A 19,771-nucleotide genomic window follows, 5' to 3' on the forward strand; every position below is an offset into this window, starting at 1 on the left:
ATCTTCAAGTTTTATTAAATTAACAACTTTTAATTGTTCATCTGCATTTTCATCACATTCTAAAACTGGATTCCTGCTTAGGCAGTCTGCTTCCAAGTTCGTCTTTCCTGGCGCATATTTTATTTGAAAATCATATTGAGATAAATAGTATGTTAAATCTCCAAGTTCTTCATCTGTTCTTGATTTAAGATTCATATTTTCTAGGGGTTTGTGATCGGAGAAAACTGTGAATGTTTTTCCTATCAGCCAGTACTGCCAGTATCTTACAGCCTCCTTAATAGCTAGACATTCCAAGTATATAGCTTTTTTTTTCTTTTGAGCCACATTCAGTTTTTTAGAAAAATATGCAACTGGTTTTTCTTTTCCATTAGGCTGTGTCTGTTTTAAAATAGCTCCAATACCTTCCAATGAAGCATCAGTATAAATATTTATTGGTAAATTTTGATCAAATATTTCCAGTACTGGTTGGGAGCATAGCAGGTTTTTTATTGTATCGAATGCTTTTTGACATTCTTCAGACCATACGAATTTTTGATTTTTTCTTAGTAAGTTATGTAACGGGTCTAATATAATTGCACTCCTTGGTATATATTCATGATAAAAGTTTATCTTTCCTAGAAATTGTCTAATATTTTTTTGAGTTTTTGGAACAGGAAAATTCTTTATAGATATTAAGTTATCTTTTATCGGTTGTATTGAGTTATTTTGGATTATGTGACCTAGATATTTGACTGAGTTTGATGCAAAAGTGCACTTCGTAAATTTCAATCTAAATCCTTCATTCTTTATCGCTTCTAGCAATTGTGTCAGGTGATCAATATGCTCTGCGAATGTTTTAGAAAATATGAGTATATCATCTATATAATTAACAGCAAAAACAGTAAGTTTGTGTTTTCTTAATACATTGCTTAGTATCCTCTGAAAGATTGCAGGCGAGGTCTTTAACCCGAACGGCAAGACTGTCCACTGAAAATGTCCTTCCTGTGTCACAAAACCAGTTTTCTTCCTGTCTTCGATACGTAATGGAATAGACCAAAATGCAGAGTTTATATCTAAAGTAGAAAAGTAACTGCAATTCCTCGTTTTAATCATTAGGTCATCTATTAATGGAAATGGCTGAGCCTGAGGAACTACTATTTTGTTCAGATCCCTGAAGTCTATGCATAGCCTCGATTTTCGATTATCCTCTTTTTTAAATGCTAAAGTAACAGGAGCAGCAAATGGACTGTAAGATTCTTCTATTAGTTTATTGTCTAATAGTTTTGCTATCTGTTGTTCGATCTCTTTTTTATCTTCTTCAGTGCACCTATAGGGCCTCTTACTACAGTATTTGTCAACTAATAAATCTATCCTTGCTTCATATCCATTAACTGTGCCAATATCATACTTATGTTTAGCAAAAACTGACTTGTATTTATTAATTAAATTATTTATTTCATCTTTTTCTTCTCCATTTAAATGATCTATATTCATTTCAAAATCTTCTTCCTTTACATGTTCATTAAAGTTTATTTTGTATTCTGTTTCACTTTGAGTTTTATTATTTATTACTAAATCGGTAAGGATCTCTTCATTCTTAACATTTGTAGGATCTATGTCATTATTGTTTACTTCCTGTTTTTGGGATACATCTAAGTTTTCATCTTGTCTCAGTCTAAATAACTTTATCAGGTCTAATCCAATCACAAAGTCATCTTTGAAATTTTCTTCATCTAAAATATCTATATCTACATTATTTTCTAATTCGAAGATTTTTATTTTTAAGTTTGTCAAACCTTTTGTCTTGTTAACACCACTAATTGTAATTAAGTTTGCTTCGTTCAAACTGTTTCCTTTCCCTTTCAAATGTAAAAGCTTTGCGTTAATAAAAGAAACGTTTGAACCTGAGTCATAAAGTGCCTTCAATTCAAATTTATCATTTACTATAAGTTTGACGTGTATTAATGGTGTTATTACTCGTTTTTTTGGTGCGTTTCATTTAATTCAGCTTCAATAACTGAATTGTTGACATGTCTCACAACATTCTTTATATTCTTATCCTCGTCTCTTGTTCTAAACCAGCATAAGTTTTCTGGGTGGTAACGTGGTCCTTTATTTAATTTTTCGCAAATTTTACATGCGTTATGGTCTTCATTTTTATTGTTAGTTTTGTAGCTTCCGACTCTTCTCTTAAACACGTAGCTTTTTCTATTTACCATGTGTTCCAGCTTGCTGACCTCATTAAATAAATCAACAGTATCATTTAATATCTCCCTGTCTATCTTATTTATTATGTATTCTGGCAAACCAGATGCAATTAAATCCACCAAAGTGCCGGCATCAATCGACCTTCTCATATCCAGTAATAATTTCTCTTTTTTAATAGCATAGTCGAGCAATGAACCGTCTTTATATTTAAATAACATTGCATTCGTAACTGGGTTCCATCCTTTATTTGCAAAAGACTCACAGAATTTCTTTTTCCATTCAGACCAATCCGCGTCCATTGTTAATTTTATGATCATGGAACTAAACCAATCTGCGCAACTCTTGTCCATGAATAGCCTCAATATCTCAACCTTCTTCTCGTCTGCAATTTGAAAACGCCCACATTCTCTCTCGAAAATGTCTATCCACTGAACAGCGTTTGAATTCTTAGTTGAAAATTTCTCAATAACAAACTTCTCCGCAATATTTTTCAAACTCTGTTGACGGTTTTCTTGTGTATTCTCTATTAATTTTTCCAATAATTTTCCTAAGGCATCCGTATCTTTTTGAGGTGCGGTGGTGGGTCGTTCTTGGTTTAATTCTTCTAAGTATCGATCTCCGAAATGTATGTTACCATCCTCGTCTATATAATTCTTCTTAATTTCTTCGGTCATTGTAATCCAGATTCTTCTTATCTGATATCTCTTAGTTAAACTATGTTTTACTTTACTGTAAGCAGCTGTTTTCATTAATTCTGCATGATGACCGACTGATTGTAGCTCTTCCGGAATAGCATAGATTTTGTTATCACTCGTAGTTATAGAGGTAACTGAGTAAATATTTGTTTTCCCATCACTTCCCGGCAATATCGTAAATTCAAAGCGAAGTTTCTCCATTTTCGATCAACTTAATAACAAAAATGTCGTTTTATAAGATAATTTTTTTATCAGTAGTATGATGGACAAATAATAATAATGCGTTGCTTTATCTGAAACGAAAGTTTTATTTACTATATGTTTTTTATCTTTATTACATTCGTAAGAGAATAACTAAAAGTAAACCTACATACCTGAAACGAAAGAAACGACATTTAATGTCTATTCGTCCATCGTATGTACACTAAATCACTATTTTATAAACTTATCTTAAATAAACGTTTTCTTTAATGCATTTCATATTTTTCAATGACATATGTGACATTATCGACAGCCACGCATCCATAGAGTAGGCGGCGGCCAAATAGGAAGAATAATAAAGTATAAATACTTTTTACATATATGTCATCATTTCGGAGAAAGAAAATGTCACGAAGAAATTTAAATACATCTGCGAAGTATGGAAATTGAATAGTCTTTTTTATGATATAGGAGGCAAACGAGCAGACGAATTGCCTGATGGTAAGCGATCACCGTCGCCCTTGGACACCCTCAACACTACGGTGTTGTCAGTTCGTTCCCGGCCTTTAAACTTTATGGTGTGAAATTTGCATCATAATTTGCTTGACCTGTCAGGAACTGACATTTCTCCCAGGTAGGTGCCAAAAAAGCTGAGTTTGAATTCTTACACTAACATTACTAACAACAACCAACCCCTGTTGATGTTTGATTTTTTAGGGTTCCCTACCCAAAGGGTAAAACGGGACCCTATTACTAAGACTCCGCTGTCCGTCCGTCCGTCCGTCCGTCCGTCCGTCCGTCTGTCTCACGAACCGTGATAGCTAGACAGTTGAAATTTTCACAGATGATGTATTTCTGTTGCCGCTATAACAACAAATACTAAAAAGTACGGAACTCTCGGTGGGCGAGTCCGACTCGCACTTGTCCGGTTTTTTATGTAACATAAATATAATGGAAGGCTAGAAAAAAAATAGTAGTAGTAGTAGTAGTAGTAAAATACTTTATTGTACAAAAAGAAACATAAAACATGAAAGAACACACATCATTAGTACAAAGGCGAACTTATCCCTTTCAGGGATCTCTTCCAGTTAACCCTTGAGCAGTTGAGGGAAAATTGGAGAACGGTAGACATAAAAGCTGTACTAAACGGCATAAAGATAAAATATTTAATATCCTACAAGATAGGTAAACCTATATCCTACTATAATTATGTACCTATATACAAAGTATGGGATATGAAATATAACAAATATGTAAACAACTATATATATTTAAAATATATAATACATATAATACATTGTATATGATACAATACATATATACTAAAACTACCTAACCGCATACATCTTTTAGATTTCAAGTTCCGTCAGAAAGCCATAACTTTTTTAAATTCGCCTTTAGCGATGCGACCGATTGACACTTACGAAGAGAAGACGGTAAGGAATTCCATAATTTGACAGAGTACACAGTAAAAGACTTGTCATAGGATCGGTGTTTGTGTGGCGGGATAGCCAGAGAGAGATCTGCACTGGAACGGAGCCGGTGCCCGCTGCCGTCTGCTAAAAATTTAAACCTCTCCGAGAGATAAGGGGGAGAAGAGGGAGAGAAAAGGACGTTAAATAGAAGGGAAAGTACATGAATGTCTCTACGACGCCGAATGGGCAGCCATTTGAGTTGGGAGCGGAAAGATGAAATGTGATCAAATTTGCGTAAGCCAAAAATGTATCTGATGCAAACATTTTGCAAACGTTCAAGCTTGTCAAGTAGTTCCTCCGTGAGATCCAGAACAGCAATGTCCGCATAATCAAGAAGGGGAATTAGCAGAGAACGTGCAAGCATGACTTTCGTGTGGACAGGGAGGAAACTCTGCAGCCGACGAAGCGAGTGCAGGGAAGCAAAAAGCCTCCTACTGGTTTCAGTCACGTGGGATGACCAAGAAAGAGTCTGATCCATGACAATGCCTAAATTTCTTACAGTGGCTGAGAAAGGAATGTGTGTTCCATCGAAGAGAATTTTAGGCATTGTCACTTCAGACAACTTAGAGATAAAGTGAGGACTCCCAATGAGAATTGCCTGCGACTTTTTCGCGTTAACCATGAGGCCAAAAGATGTTGCCCAGTCGCGAATAGAGTCAAGATCCCCGTTAATTTGGCTTATTAGTGGTCCTAAATTATCTATACTAGCCGCCGAGTAAATTTGCAAGTCATCTGCATAAAGGTGGTAGGAAGAAACAAGTGACTTCGTGATCCCGTTAATAAATAGAGAAAAAAGTAGAGGCGACAGGACCCCACCCTGAGGGACCCCCGCGGTCAGTTCACACCACGAAGAAACAGTGTCCTCGACCATGACCCGCTGTTATTATATTATTAGGTAATAATTAATAGAAATAATATTATTATTTACTTGATGTATAATATCTTCCTTTTTATCTAATTAATTTTATGTAAATAATAAAATTATACACTATAAAAAACAAACGCTCCGCTTGGACAACGGGTATGTCTCCTACCATTTCACCAGCTACAAAACTTTAAGTAGGTATGACCACAAATATAATACGTGTGTGTCATCAAATAAAATACCTACATACACCATAAAGCCTTTAAGTACAAATACTCTGTTGTTTAAGAGTCCGCAGCAAGCTCAGTTCTCCATACAAACGTAGTTACGATCTCATCTTCAAAACGACTAGCTAGATTGCTCTGAAACTATGTACTTACAACAGAATAAGGTATACCTATCTAGTCCTGTATTTAGTTAATGTAACTTAAGAACCAAATTTAAAAAAATACAACGAATTATAGTTTTTCATACAAAACTTTGCTTTGCTCTATTTCGTTTGTTTTATAAACTGGAGCTATATAAACTAATTAGGTACAGGACTAGATATTATTAGATATTACCTCATGTCATTGTATGTGCAAAGTTTCATTACAATCCAACACGTAGTTTAAAATGAGAACGAAATTCCGTTTGTATGGGAAGATGAAATTCGGCCGAGCTTGCTGGGGACTCTTAACAATTCGATTCGGACATGTAACATCTTATGAAACACAGGTAAACTGCAAAGATTTCGTTTCAAACTGTCTTCTGAGAAACCAATGAATAAAGGGCAAGTATTGTGTTGTTTTATTGAGGTATTTCATTATTCTAGATATAATATACATTTTCATCACACCTGTACGAGGAACTTACTAGATATTGTTATTCCATTAAGGAGTATAGTTGATTTGAATCCCACGGATATAACGTTTTTTTTTAATGAAAGCTGACATTAGAGAAAATTTATTAGAAATCTAATTTTAGTAATTCATTTATCATCAGGAAATTATATGTTTTCAAAGGTCTAGTTTATTATGAAAATATTAGAGGTAGGAAATGTATGTAATAGGTAAGTATATTTTATGTGTCCTACATACGAGACAGGAATATAGAATAAATAAAACAAACTATGATATATTTAGGTAAAGTCGACGCGACGTCAAAAATATCTTTACACTTTTTCACCTTACCCTTTCGTAATAAGGCGAAAATTGTAAAGTGTAAACATATTTTTGACATCGACTGTACAAACTTTACGTTTAAAAAAGCGCCAGTCATGTTTATTTAGAAAATTTCAATGTCAAATATATTATCACCAAACTTTGGAATGCCAAAAAGCTTGAATTTTTTTTAATTTCGCAAAGAGTTAAACGACCTTGCATCCACCTGTATTAATAGTTTGCCTATTTCACAAATCAACGGGTCACACCTCTCTCAAACCAGGTCAAGTTTACACTCAACACGGATTGTCACGTAACCTTAATGACTCGGCAGTTTTTTTCGCGACGCCTTCGCTGTTTTAAGCTATGATAACCTGATGCCTCTCGAATATAATAGGGCGTAAGTTTCATACATAAAACATGTACATTTGACATTTTATTTTGCAGTATGTAATTGGCTAAAATAATTATGGATGTTCAAGTTCTTATATACGATGTAATTGAGATTGTGATTATTTTCAATTTGTCCAGAATTTATTGTAGTATTTTGGAGACTTTTCCTGATCGTAAAGAGGCGATGAAATTATGCTGATGGGGAAATTAATAAAGATCTTTAAATGTCAAGTTTTTACAGTTCTCGACCGTTCGAGCCTTATCGGACAGGACAGAGGTCGATCGTGTTTTATCAGTACATTACAGAATATTTATTGTGAAGGAAGAACTGTTTATTTATATGTTTAAACTGAATTGCAAGGTACCTAATGGAAAGCAAGGAAACACAATTGGTACAATAAATAAGTGCTAGAAAATGTACTTTATACAATATATATTATTAAGTTAATTTTTTTACAAATTAGTGATGCAAGTAGGTTAAATAAATAAAGCCCACATTTGAACCAGCTTTCCAATTCAAAAAGAGCCGAATTTTACATTAAATTGATATTTCTAATATAAGTAACCCAGATATTTCTCCGAATCAAAATATAATCACCACACCTTATAAAACAAAAAAACCCGCCGCGTCTGTCTGTTTGTATGTATGTATGTTCGCGATAAACTCAAAAACTACTGAACGAATTTTCATGCGGTTTTCACTTATCGATAGAGTGATTCTTGAGGAAGGTTTAAGTGTATAATTTGCTAACCCGTGCGAAGCCGGGCGGATCGCTAGTATATAATATAAACGACCGTTTCGGTACTTATACACTGGCAGAAGGCTCTGCCTAAGTCGTTGAAACAACAAAATAGACCTTAACATTTAGAAGTTTTAGAGATCATCAAAAAATATTTTCGAAGTTCAATCTCTTAGGGTGAAAATGGGGCACAAACGTTTTGAGGCACACATGTTGTTTTTCACAATTCGACGTACATACGACTTTTACTTATATGTAAACTTCCGTCTCCAGATCCATTTAAATATTTACCTCTGCTTTATGTGTTGCCCTTCGGCCCTTCCTGATGTCTTGACAGCCGTCATCCGAGCCCTGACATACACGCATGATAAAATCACTTCGCAAAATGTCAGCGAGCAGAATTGCGACTAAATTGATAGTTATGGCGAGCATCACGACATACCTAATAAATCGTTATTTGTTTTACAAGGGTGCAATAGTTATTTGTACAACAAGAGATCAAAGTTTGATATTTCTTCGAGTGCTTATTTTGAGTCCCGTGCAAGCGAAAGATTCTATAATAGATTCACGAGCGTAGCGAGTGAATCTAATTTAGAATCTTGAGCGTAGTAGGGGATTCAAAAGCGCACGAGATGTAAATAACTTTGATCTCGTGTAGTACACAAAATTTTTCACCCTAAGCAGTGAGAACATACCTAGAGGGACAGAGATAATAGAACCCAAGTATATCGAACTTGTATTAGACCCCGCGTGTTGAAATGACATTTGACTATAAAGGTCACTTGAATGTCATTTTGTCTCACTCAGTGAGCAAAATCGCATTTTGCTCACTGAGTGAGACACACACAGTGAGCAAAGTACCCTTGTTCGAGCTGCTGAGGTGAAAAAGTTGTTGTTTAACTCCTTGTGGTTACTTACCCGAGTGAGCGATACATTCCAAAATTGAACCACCAATTGAAAGTATTTATTAAGCTTTTGTTTTACGATTTATTTATTTACAATATTTGTATCTAAGTATCAGAGACTTGATGGTCACATTATGCGCAGAGATGATAGCTACTCCGTGAAAACTGTACTCAACATCGGTACCCAATCTAGTGGAAGAGGCAGATGACCAGCTACCTGGTGGTCAACTGTGGAGAAGGATTTAAAAGCCCAGAAACTTAAACCAACGACAACCCGGGATAGAATATCCTGGCGCCGATGCACAAGGAGGCCCGACCCCAGATAAACTGGGATAAGGGCAGGAAGAAGAAGAAGATTTGTATCTAAGTATCACTATTCAATTCCCGTAAGAAAATTTCAGTTTACTTATATTGACAAGTCAAGACAGCCCCTTTAACGTTAAGTGAAATTATTACTTAATACTTATCTAATGTTTATTTATTTTCTTTTCATTACTTATTGATGATGATGACTTAATGTTTGTTTTTTCTTTCTATTACTTAATACATCATGTTTATTTTTTAAATTTAACTTTGTGTGAGAAAAAGGTACACAGTTAAATTATATTTTAATATTAAGTTATACTTGTATTAAAATATCATTATAGGTATCATACAATATATGTATAGGAAGGCAAAAGAAGTATGCAAGATCAAGCATGTAAAATACATTAAAATATCTCAATTAATCATAATAATAAGACCGTAACATTGCAAGAGCTTCCTCGTAGGTCAGTATTTCATACTCACTTACTAAACACTAGGTAATACCTAGTCAATTTCAAGTCTAGCCTAGATATATTCTAATCTGTTGTATAATAAACAATCTAGTCTAAAAACAAGCCCGACTGGCATTCTTATTACAGCGTTCCGTATAAAAGAACCTATTATTATTTGATTCCAAGAAAAATATATTTAAAATATGTACATAGGTATAAGTATGACAAAACTTTAAAAATAAATTTAATAATAATTTCCACTGATAAATTTGGTATTACGATGTAAAGATACGACTATTGTTTAGTTTAAATCTAGTAATACTAGAATAGTAATGAATTACATAAATGTTTCATGACTTTCATAAGCCACAACATGCATTACCATCTTCACCACTTAGATGGTTGGCAGTCCTCAACTATGCGTTTCTCCAGAAACTTCCTGCCTCGCACAGCCAAACTGTGGAATGAACTGTCGCCAGCGGTATTTCCGGACCGATGCCACAGAATAACTAATATACGACCTTCATACCTTCAAGAAAAGAGCGTACTCTCATCTTAAATGCTGGCAGCGCACTTGTAACCCCGTCTGGTGTTGCTTACCATCAGGTGATTTATCTGCTCATTTACCTCCTATGTCATACAAACAATTAAAGTATTCTAAGGGGCATTTTAGTATCCTAAAGGATAAATCAGAATCACAGAACCCTGAAAAAAATTACAGACACAAAATTGCAGAGTTGCAATTCTTTGATTAGGTGACGATTTGGTTTACACATCAATAATTATTAGGCTAAACTTTCATGTAACCATTGCATTATGTAAATGTTATTCTAGCTAAGTCTAGACTACTTTAATTGTAATAGGAAATAGTTTAAAATTGCGGTCATTGTGTAGCCAGTGAATTTGCTTATTTGGAAGAATATTAGATTTAACAACGAGAGTATAAATAAGACAACCTATTGCTGTAATGAAATAAATAAATATCAACTGAAATAAATGTACACATGTACTATGTACGAGTATGTGTGTTCTACTTATAATCGAAACAAATTAAAATACTTTTATGAAATAATTTAATTTGTTCTAATATGTACTTCTAATAGTAGTAATAGTAAATAAATAAATAATAAATATTAAAGGATAATTTTACACAAATCGACTTACTGCCCGATTCGAACTTTAAGAAACGTCAATTAATAGATCTAGAAACGATATAGATTAGATGTGTCAGTGTGACGATTTTGTTTTAAGAAACACATTTGACACTGACATATTTAATCCATATCGTTTCTAGATCTATTAATTGACGTTTCTTAAAGTTCAACAACAACTAACAACAACAACAACCATTTAAAAAAAAATCCAATTACAAAATAGACGACAATTTTTTGTTTGAGTAATGATCGAACCTGCTCACCAAATTTTACGAGGTTCGGTTGAAAAATGCGACCTGTAGATGCGAACATCCGGACATATGAAAGAATTTTTGCCCAAACTGAAACGGAGACCTTCGCTTACGCTCGGCCAATTAAACCGCACAGAGGTTATTGTTCCATTAGATAACTGACAGATTACTTATAGCTAATAGATGCGAAATTTCCACATTACCAATTAAAATCTAGGTCGTTTTGCGAATTATATATATATCTTTAACCTTTCGGAATAAACAATGTATTATGTGGTAAATCTGACATAAAGTGACTCAATCTTTGATTTGACACGTCTATTGTGTAAGCTCAAAAACTGTTTATACACCGTGGGCTGGAATAACCCGAAAGATTTTAACAGTGTTTTCCTGATCATATTTAAAGACTAAAATTTCCTATCAAATTTTCTAGAATTTGCCTAGTTTCTGAGTTATGACCGTTTAAAAAAAATATATTTTTATCATAACTTAGTGTACAACGCCTTTTTGATGGCGATGTTGCCACTATGGGGCAAAGTCTAAATGTGCTTATTGATAGATGTCAAAAAATGACAAGCAACACTTTGCAAAAACTAGGATTTACGAAAAAATTAGTAAAAATACATTTTAATTTTTTGCGAAAAAATCAATAAACCTTTCGGGTTATTCGAGCCCACGGTACATGTAAGTATATATATTATATGCTTGGCGTAACCTCAATAGAAATCTTGCTTGATTGTAAACCTTGTTCTCATTTTATAAGGTGCAATATTGAACTAGTTTTAATATGCGCTTACGTTTTCTAAGTAAGGCATGGCTGTAGTGTAGTGTATCTTGTAATATTAAGCTAGATCATGTATTATAAGTAATGATCAATTACAATTTTGGCGGACTGCTGACCTGCAGTGAATGTGGCCGTCCGTACATTTGCTGCTAAAATCGGTTATGCCAGCCACCTGAGAGCTCACGAACGTCGCTCTCAATAAACAGTACTAAACAGTCGCCGTGGTCGAAAGTGTCGAAACTGGCCAGGACAGTATGATGAATGATGATAATTATGTCAAATAACTTAAGCGCATCTGATTGATAACAGGGTCAAACAGATCACTGTGTTATGTCTTTCCTGTAGACATACACAAGAGTTAAGGGCTATAAAGGTTAATTTTCTTATTTAACCCTTATCCACGTGAAAAGGTCCTCCTTTTATTTAAAGAACTATGATAATGAGCATGTAAGTAATGATTTTATCATAGTTCTTTAAATAAAAGGAGGACATTTTCACGTGGATAAGGGTTAAATAAGAAAATTAACCTTTATAGCCCTTAACTCTTGTGTATGTCTACAGAAAAGACATAACACAGTGATCTGTTTCACCCAACAAACTGTTTGTCTGTTTATTATTAAGGAGTTTTTTCAAAAATGCCAAGAAATAAAGAAACAGTGGAAACATTCACTGTTTAGGGTGAGACTTGATGTCACGACTCATCTTGGGTGAGACTTGATCTCGCGACTCCAGGATACCAGCCCACCGCTCTTTGAACTGAGTTACCGAGACTTATGGCCCGATTCGAACTTTAAGACACGTCAATTAATAGATCTAGAAACGATATGGACTAGATATGTCAGTGTCAAATGTGACGTCTCTCCAAACAAAAACGTCACTTTTGACACTGACACTCCGGTTTCATTTGCAGACGTTTTTGCTTAATAAAACATTTAAGTATTTGGGCTTATTCGAAGTTTAAAAATGTCAACTTTAACCGTTTAAGCGCCACTTGCACCATTCCACTAACCCGGTGTTAACCGGTTAAACCTGGCGTTACCATGGTTACCAGTACAATTTGACACATGGTTAACGGTTTAACCGCTTAACCCCGGGTTAGTGTGATGGTGCAAGTGGCGCTAAGAAGTGTAGGTAACACTCTTACGGCAGATGTCGCTAGGGTCCCCTTGACCCATAATATGGTGGAAAGATTTGCTGGCTATGGATGAGGTCTTGCCCAAGTAGCATGGAAGTGTCGGCAACATCAATATAGCAGCCAATTAAGAACTTAGAGTGATTTAAGGGACGTATAAGAGTGTCAGAAAAGATTTAAGCTGTATAGAAGGTACTTTACAGACATTATACAGCTCAAGCTGTATAAAATCATTATAAAGGATTCTGCGGAAGCATGGGGTGCTTTATCAGAATATAAAAAATCTACTATAAAACTAAAAGTGTTGTGAGAGACTACAAGCTAATTCTATCGTAAAAGCTGTATACAGGCTGTATTGTAGTAACACTTGGCACTTTTAGCTGTACAAAAGTATCTGTCAACTCCGTTTTAAAACATTAAGTGTTGTGAAACACTACAAGCTAATTTTATCGTAAAAGCTGTATACAGGCTGTATTGTAGTATCACTTGGCACTTGTAGCTGTACAAATGTATTTGTCAACCCCGTTTTAAAGCTATTTCTTATGGCGTAATCTTACTCTCCTATAAGAATAGTAGTTATATAACTTCTGTCTGTAAGGGTATTATAAAACCAAATGAATAAATGGCAGCTATAGTACAGCTTTTTTCTGTAGGTATTACTGATAGAGTCGCTTATAACAATCTTTTGGCGTAATTTTACACTCGTATAAGTATAGTAGTGTAATGATTTCTGAAAATAAGTGTATTATAAAACTAAAGGAATACATGACAGTTACAGTACAGGTTTTTTATTTGTTATACGGATCTCTAAAGAGAATTATAACTTATGTACGGAGAACCGAAATACAGCCAAACGAATACAAATATTCTATTATAAAGCTGTTTTAATTACAAAAGCTGTAAAAGACACTCCATTTATTACACAGCACAGCTACTAAGATTATAATGCTCTCCAACTATCCTGTAGGCTGTTTAAAAATTGTCGCCATTTTACAATAAAAAAAAACGTATTTGTAAATATAATTAAAGAAATACTTGCAAATATTTAGCAGACTAACGCCGTGTTATGATTACCAGCTAAAATAAATTGTTTAGCCTTAGAATTAATATTTATAAATATTTTTGATACTCTAACCTTAAAAACAAACAGCAACTTTACCGATTTTTGATATTTTCCTTTTGGTTTCTCTTTGTTATTTTGCAGGCGCGTAAATATTTTGCCAGAAAAGATACACAGGTTCACAATAAATAATAATCCGCACTTACCAATAATGTAATATTCCATTCAAGTCCTGTATAATATTTACTTTTACCATCCACTATAACACTTTATTGTCGCCATTACTATATTACGAATGAACAAGATTAAGACGTTTTAGTTTCTTAAATGATTATTATTCTCTTGTAATTCTTTCTTATAACTCATTTAAAACTTATATTCTTATATCGTACTTATAAGAGATTATCTGTAGTGTTAAGGTTTCCTGTTACACCGAAATATAGCTGTAATGCAGCTATTATGCAGCTTATGTATTGCTTATACAGCTACTCTACAGCTCTAATAACGCCAAAGGCTGTATAATTTGGGCCATTTTTAGGGTTCCGTACCTCAAAAGGAAAAAACGGAACCCTTATAGGATCACTCGTGCGTCTGTCTGTCTGTCTGTCTGTCTGTCTGTCTGTCTGTCCGTCTGTCACAGCCGATTTTCTCCGGAACTACTGGACCAATCAAGTTGAAATTTGGTACACATATGTAAGTTTGTGACCCAAATACGGACATGTAACGTAAACAAATGAATTTTAAACATGAGGGCCACTTTTGGGGGGTAAATGAAAAAATGAAAAAAAAAATTTTTTCAAACTATATCATGTTACATATCAAATGAAAGAGCTTATTGTAAGGATTTCAAATATTTTTTTTTTATAATTTTCGAATCAACAATTTAGAAGTTATTCAAGAAAATAGGCAAAAAATGACCATTCCCCCCCCCTTATCTCCGAAACTACTTGGTCTAAAATTTTGAAAAAAATACATAAAATAGGTCTATACCTATAGATGACAGGAAAACCTATTAGAAATGTACAGTCAAGCGTGAGTCGGACTTAATTACAGTTTTTAATCCGACCCTTACGGATTTTTTAAAGAGATTTCACTCACGTTTCACATAAAAAATACATTGTTAACAGTGCCGGATTACTTAGAGTAGTAGTTTTCTTAGAGTAATTGGTGATAATTTTCTGATAAGATAATCATTTTAAATATTTAACGGTCTTACCTACTTACGAGTAATTGTAAGGTCAAATTAAAAATAATGTTTAAAAAAAATGTTAAATTGAGAGCTAGCTTAAAGTTTTTTGTACTCGTCGACTTTAATGGTTGAATTAATAAAGACTTTGTAACCAATAAGCAAAACAAGCACGTGCTTACGGCACCACGTTCAGGGAGGGCACCAAAATGCCAGGTTGAAAAAGGTGAACAAATTTTAAAATTAGGGACAGACACATCGTTTTTACCACACGATTTTTTTAGCTGTCCAAAAGCTAATTTGCAAAAATAATGGCGCGTAATTCTTTGGGAAACAATCGGTAGCAGTAGAAGAGTCGTGATTACATGCATAGATTCGATTTCAACCCACTCTTTTGCGGTTCGGCGCTAGGTCTTATGCGAGGCCTTCTGCCTTACGGCAAAGTTGATCTTCTGCCTTAATTACACTTGGGCGTGGATCCAAATCCAAGCTTTCCTCTTTCGCAGCTGGGCCTACTGCCTTTCTCACACTTCGCCAATTCAATTCCAAGCTCTCTGCTTTCTTGCATATTTTATGCATGAAAACAACCTCGCTGAGACCCTTAAATATCGAGCCCTATGCGAAGCTAGGCTGATAGAAAACTGTCCCATCCCTTCTCTGTATGAAATCCTGGATTCGCGCCTGGTTGGGACTAAAACTAAAATTGCGTTTTTATATCGAAAAATTTTCGCGCTCGCTTCGCTCGCGTTTTCAATTACTTTATAAGGTATGATAAAGGTGACATTCGGGTGGCGACTGCAGCAACATTACTCTGTTGCAACGTTACTGCTGCGGCACTGTCAATTTTCGTGATAAAATGATGTGACTGATTTCCATTCTCAGCTGTAATGCGGCAATGAACTTCTCTCAATTTACCAAAAAATCAATGTAATCTTGATGACCCTAGGGAGAGGGGGCACCTAGAAATGCTTAGGGCATCAAAATATCTTAATCCGGCACTGATTGTTAAAAATTGTGTAATATACGGAACCCTTGGAACGCGAGTCCGACTCGCACTTGGCCGGTTTTTTTACTTATAAGGGCTGTATAAGCGCTTATACAGCCTTTGTACAGCCTAACTGTACAGCTTATAGTATACAAATAAACTTTAATACAGCTTATATACAGCTTGCAATGCTACTTGGGTGGTGACTCAGACGGCAGAGAGCTGGAGTATCGATCCAGAGGCCGTAAGTTCAAGTCTCACCCAAAGACAGTAATTTTTCCACTTTTAAATTTATTCTAAGCTTAATATCATCGTTCGCCAGACGTTTCTGCTTATTACTGCTGCTGCTGCTGAGATACGCGTCATACTCGTGAACGGGTGCTGTTTGTGGACTGGTCTGTTTAAGCTAACACAAGCTATTATACTTAGTAACTTTATTTTTATTAATTAATTACAGTGAGACGCCTCATTCTGCTCTCGTATGTTTCTTTTCTCTTAATGAATGTATTAATTATACAGGATATTGACTCTTGGAGACCCTATACATCTCTAAGGATAACTTGATAAACTATATAATCTTATAGTTCTGACACCTAGAGACATTTACACCTCTAAATATTATAGATTTTTTTTTTTGTGTTTTGTATCAGTCTGTATTTTTTATGTAATTCGACATTAAGAGACCATATACATCTCTTAGTAATTGTAATACGTTAGATTGAATTGTTAGTTTTATTTTATAAAATTGTTGATGTTATTATTTTTCCTTGTATGTAAATTCAATGATGACGTGTAAAAGTGCCCTTGTGGCCTATTTGCTGAATAAATGTTGGTGTTTGATGATGTTTGATGTTTGATTAAAAAATAAAAAATAAGTCAACTTAGGTACTTTGTTTTTGACACTTGTAGTGATTGTCTGTGATTGTAGATGGTGCAGGCCGGGGCGGGGTGCAGGCAGACCGAAAAGAAGATGGCGGCATTCTACCAGGCAATAAAAGGATCCAGTAAAAAAAAAACCGGCCAAGTGCGAGTCGGACTCGCGTTCCAAGGGTTCCGTATATTACACAATTTTTAACAATCAGTGCCGGATTAAGATATTTTGATGCCCTAAGCATTTCTAGGTGCCCCCTCTCCCTAGGGTCATCAAGATTACATTGATTTTTTGGTAAATTGAGAGAAGTTCATTGCCGCATTACAGCTGAGAATGGAAATCAGTCACATCATTTTATCACGAAAATTGACAGTGCCGCAGCAGTAACGTTGCAACAGAGTAATGTTGCTGCAGTCGCCACCCGAATGTCACCTTTATCATACATTATAAATTAATTTAAAACGCGAGCGAAGCGAGCGCGAAAATTTTTCGATATAAAAACGCAATTTTAGTTTTAGTCCCAACCAGGCGCGAATCCAGGATTTCATACAGAGAAGGGATGGGACAGTTTTCTATCAGCCTAGCTTCGCATAGGGCTCGATATTTAAGGGTCTCAGCGAGGTTGTTTTCATGCATAAAATATGCAAGAAAGCAGAGAGCTTGGAATTGAATTGGCGAAGTGTGAGAAAGGCAGTAGGCCCAGCTGCGAAAGAGGAAAGCTTGGATTTGGATCCACGCCCAAGTGTAATTAAGGCAGAAGATCAACTTTGCCGTAAGGCAGAAGGCCTCGCATAAGACCTAGCGCCGAACCGCAAAAGAGTGGGTTGAAATCGAATCTATGCATGTAATCACGACTCTTCTACTGCTACCGATTGTTTCCCAAAGAATTACGCGCCATTATTTTTGCAAATTAGCTTTTGGACAGCTAAAAAAATCGTGTGGTAAAAACGATGTGTCTGTCCCTAATTTTAAAATTTGTTCACCTTTTTCAACCTGGCATTTTGGTGCCCTCCCTGAACGTGGTGCCGTAAGCACGTGCTTGTTTTGCTTATTGGTTACAAAGTCTTTATTAATTCAACCATTAAAGTCGACGAGTACAAAAAACTTTAAGCTAGCTCTCAATTTAACATTTTTTTTAAACATTATTTTTAATTTGACCTTACAATTACTCGTAAGTAGGTAAGACCGTTAAATATTTAAAATGATTATCTTATCAGAAAATTATCACCAATTACTCTAAGAAAACTACTACTCTAAGTAATCCGGCACTGTTTACAATGTATTTTTTATGTGAAACGTGAGTGAAATCTCTTTAAAAAATCCGTAAGGGTCGGATTAAAAACTGTAATTAAGTCCGACTCACGCTTGACTGTACATTTCTAATAGGTTTTCCGGTCATCTATAGGTATAGACCTATTTTATGTATTTTTTTCAAAATTTTAGACCAAGTAGTTTCGGAGATAAGGGGGGGGGAATGGTCATTTTTTGCCTATTTTCTTGAATAACTTCTAAATTGTTGATTCGAAAATTATAAAAAAAAAATATTTGAAATCCTTACAATAAGCTCTTTCATTTGATATGTAACATGATATAGTTTGAAAAAATTTTTTTTTTCATTTTTTCATTTACCCCCCAAAAGTGGCCCTCATGTTTAAAATTCATTTGTTTACGTTACATGTCCGTATTTGGGTCACAAACTTACATATGTGTACCAAATTTCAACTTGATTGGTCCAGTAGTTCCGGAGAAAATCGGCTGTGACAGACGGACAGACAGACAGACAGACAGACAGACAGACAGACGCACGAGTGATCCTATAAGGGTTCCGTTTTTTCCTTTTGAGGTACGGAACCCTAAAAAACGAGGGGAGGCCTTTTCCAAACATTTACTAAGAAAAATAGGTATATCATTTCACTTACTTCCACCCTCCACTCCAATGAATCAACCTTGCATTTGAAACCCTCGCTCCAATCACCAGTTAAGACAGACTTGCGAAACCCTTGCGCGGGCACCGGCGCCGCGAGCTCTCAGTCCGAAGCGAGCCGCGCACACGACCCACTGCTCCCGCGCCGACCTTGGGGTGAGTTGCGCAACATACACTTGACCTTGAAATTGAAAGCCGGCTTTTACACTTAACTAACAGTTTTAACAATAGTTATACATATGCGATTTTTTTATACCGCTTCGGTGGCAAACAAGTATACGGCCCGCTATTTGTTAAGGATATGATTTGTCAGTGTCAAAAGTGACGTTTCAGGCTGATGAAATGTCACTTTTGACACTGACAGATCAAATTCATAACCTGCCCTTACAGTAATTAGAATAAAAAAACGGGAAAACTAGTTTTGGTGTTTTGTTCTTGAAAGGGATAATAGAGTTTCTTTATTGTTTGTGATTTATGTCGTATTAAACTGATTTTAAAAGTTTTGGACTGTATGTACAGTCGCCATCAGATATATCGGAGCGGCCGAGGTGCTCAAAAATATCTGAGGGGCTACCGCGAAAACCGAAATTTGCAAATTGCGGGGATCTTTCTCTTTTACTCCAATGAAGGCGTAATTAGAGTGACAGAGAAAAATGCCCGAACAATTTGCGAACTTCGATTTTCGCGGTTATAGCCCTGAACACGCACTCTAACGTCTAGACAATAGAGGCGTATTCAGATGTTTGTGAGCTCCTGACCGCTCCGATATATCTGATAGCGGTTGTACTAATAAGGCACCTTTACCCGTGGGACGTCACATATCTTTACTATATCGTATCTAGTTAATCTCTAATTCATTTCCCGAATCGCGCCGTATGACCCGTTTAGCGCTCAGCATAGATGCGACCTTTTGGCCGGAAATATTTCAGGTCTCTCAGACCGGATACAATTATTTAAGTATATATTTTTTTCTAAATCTATGAGTGATAGATTCTGACCTGATCTGTCTGAAAGATTTCAGTCCACCCCCCGAAATTCCGTCGCATCTCCAGTGAGCCTCTCG

Source organism: Cydia splendana, chromosome 9 (genome assembly GCF_910591565.1).
Source record: "Cydia splendana chromosome 9, ilCydSple1.2, whole genome shotgun sequence".
Taxonomy (NCBI): Eukaryota; Metazoa; Arthropoda; class Insecta; order Lepidoptera; family Tortricidae; genus Cydia; species Cydia splendana.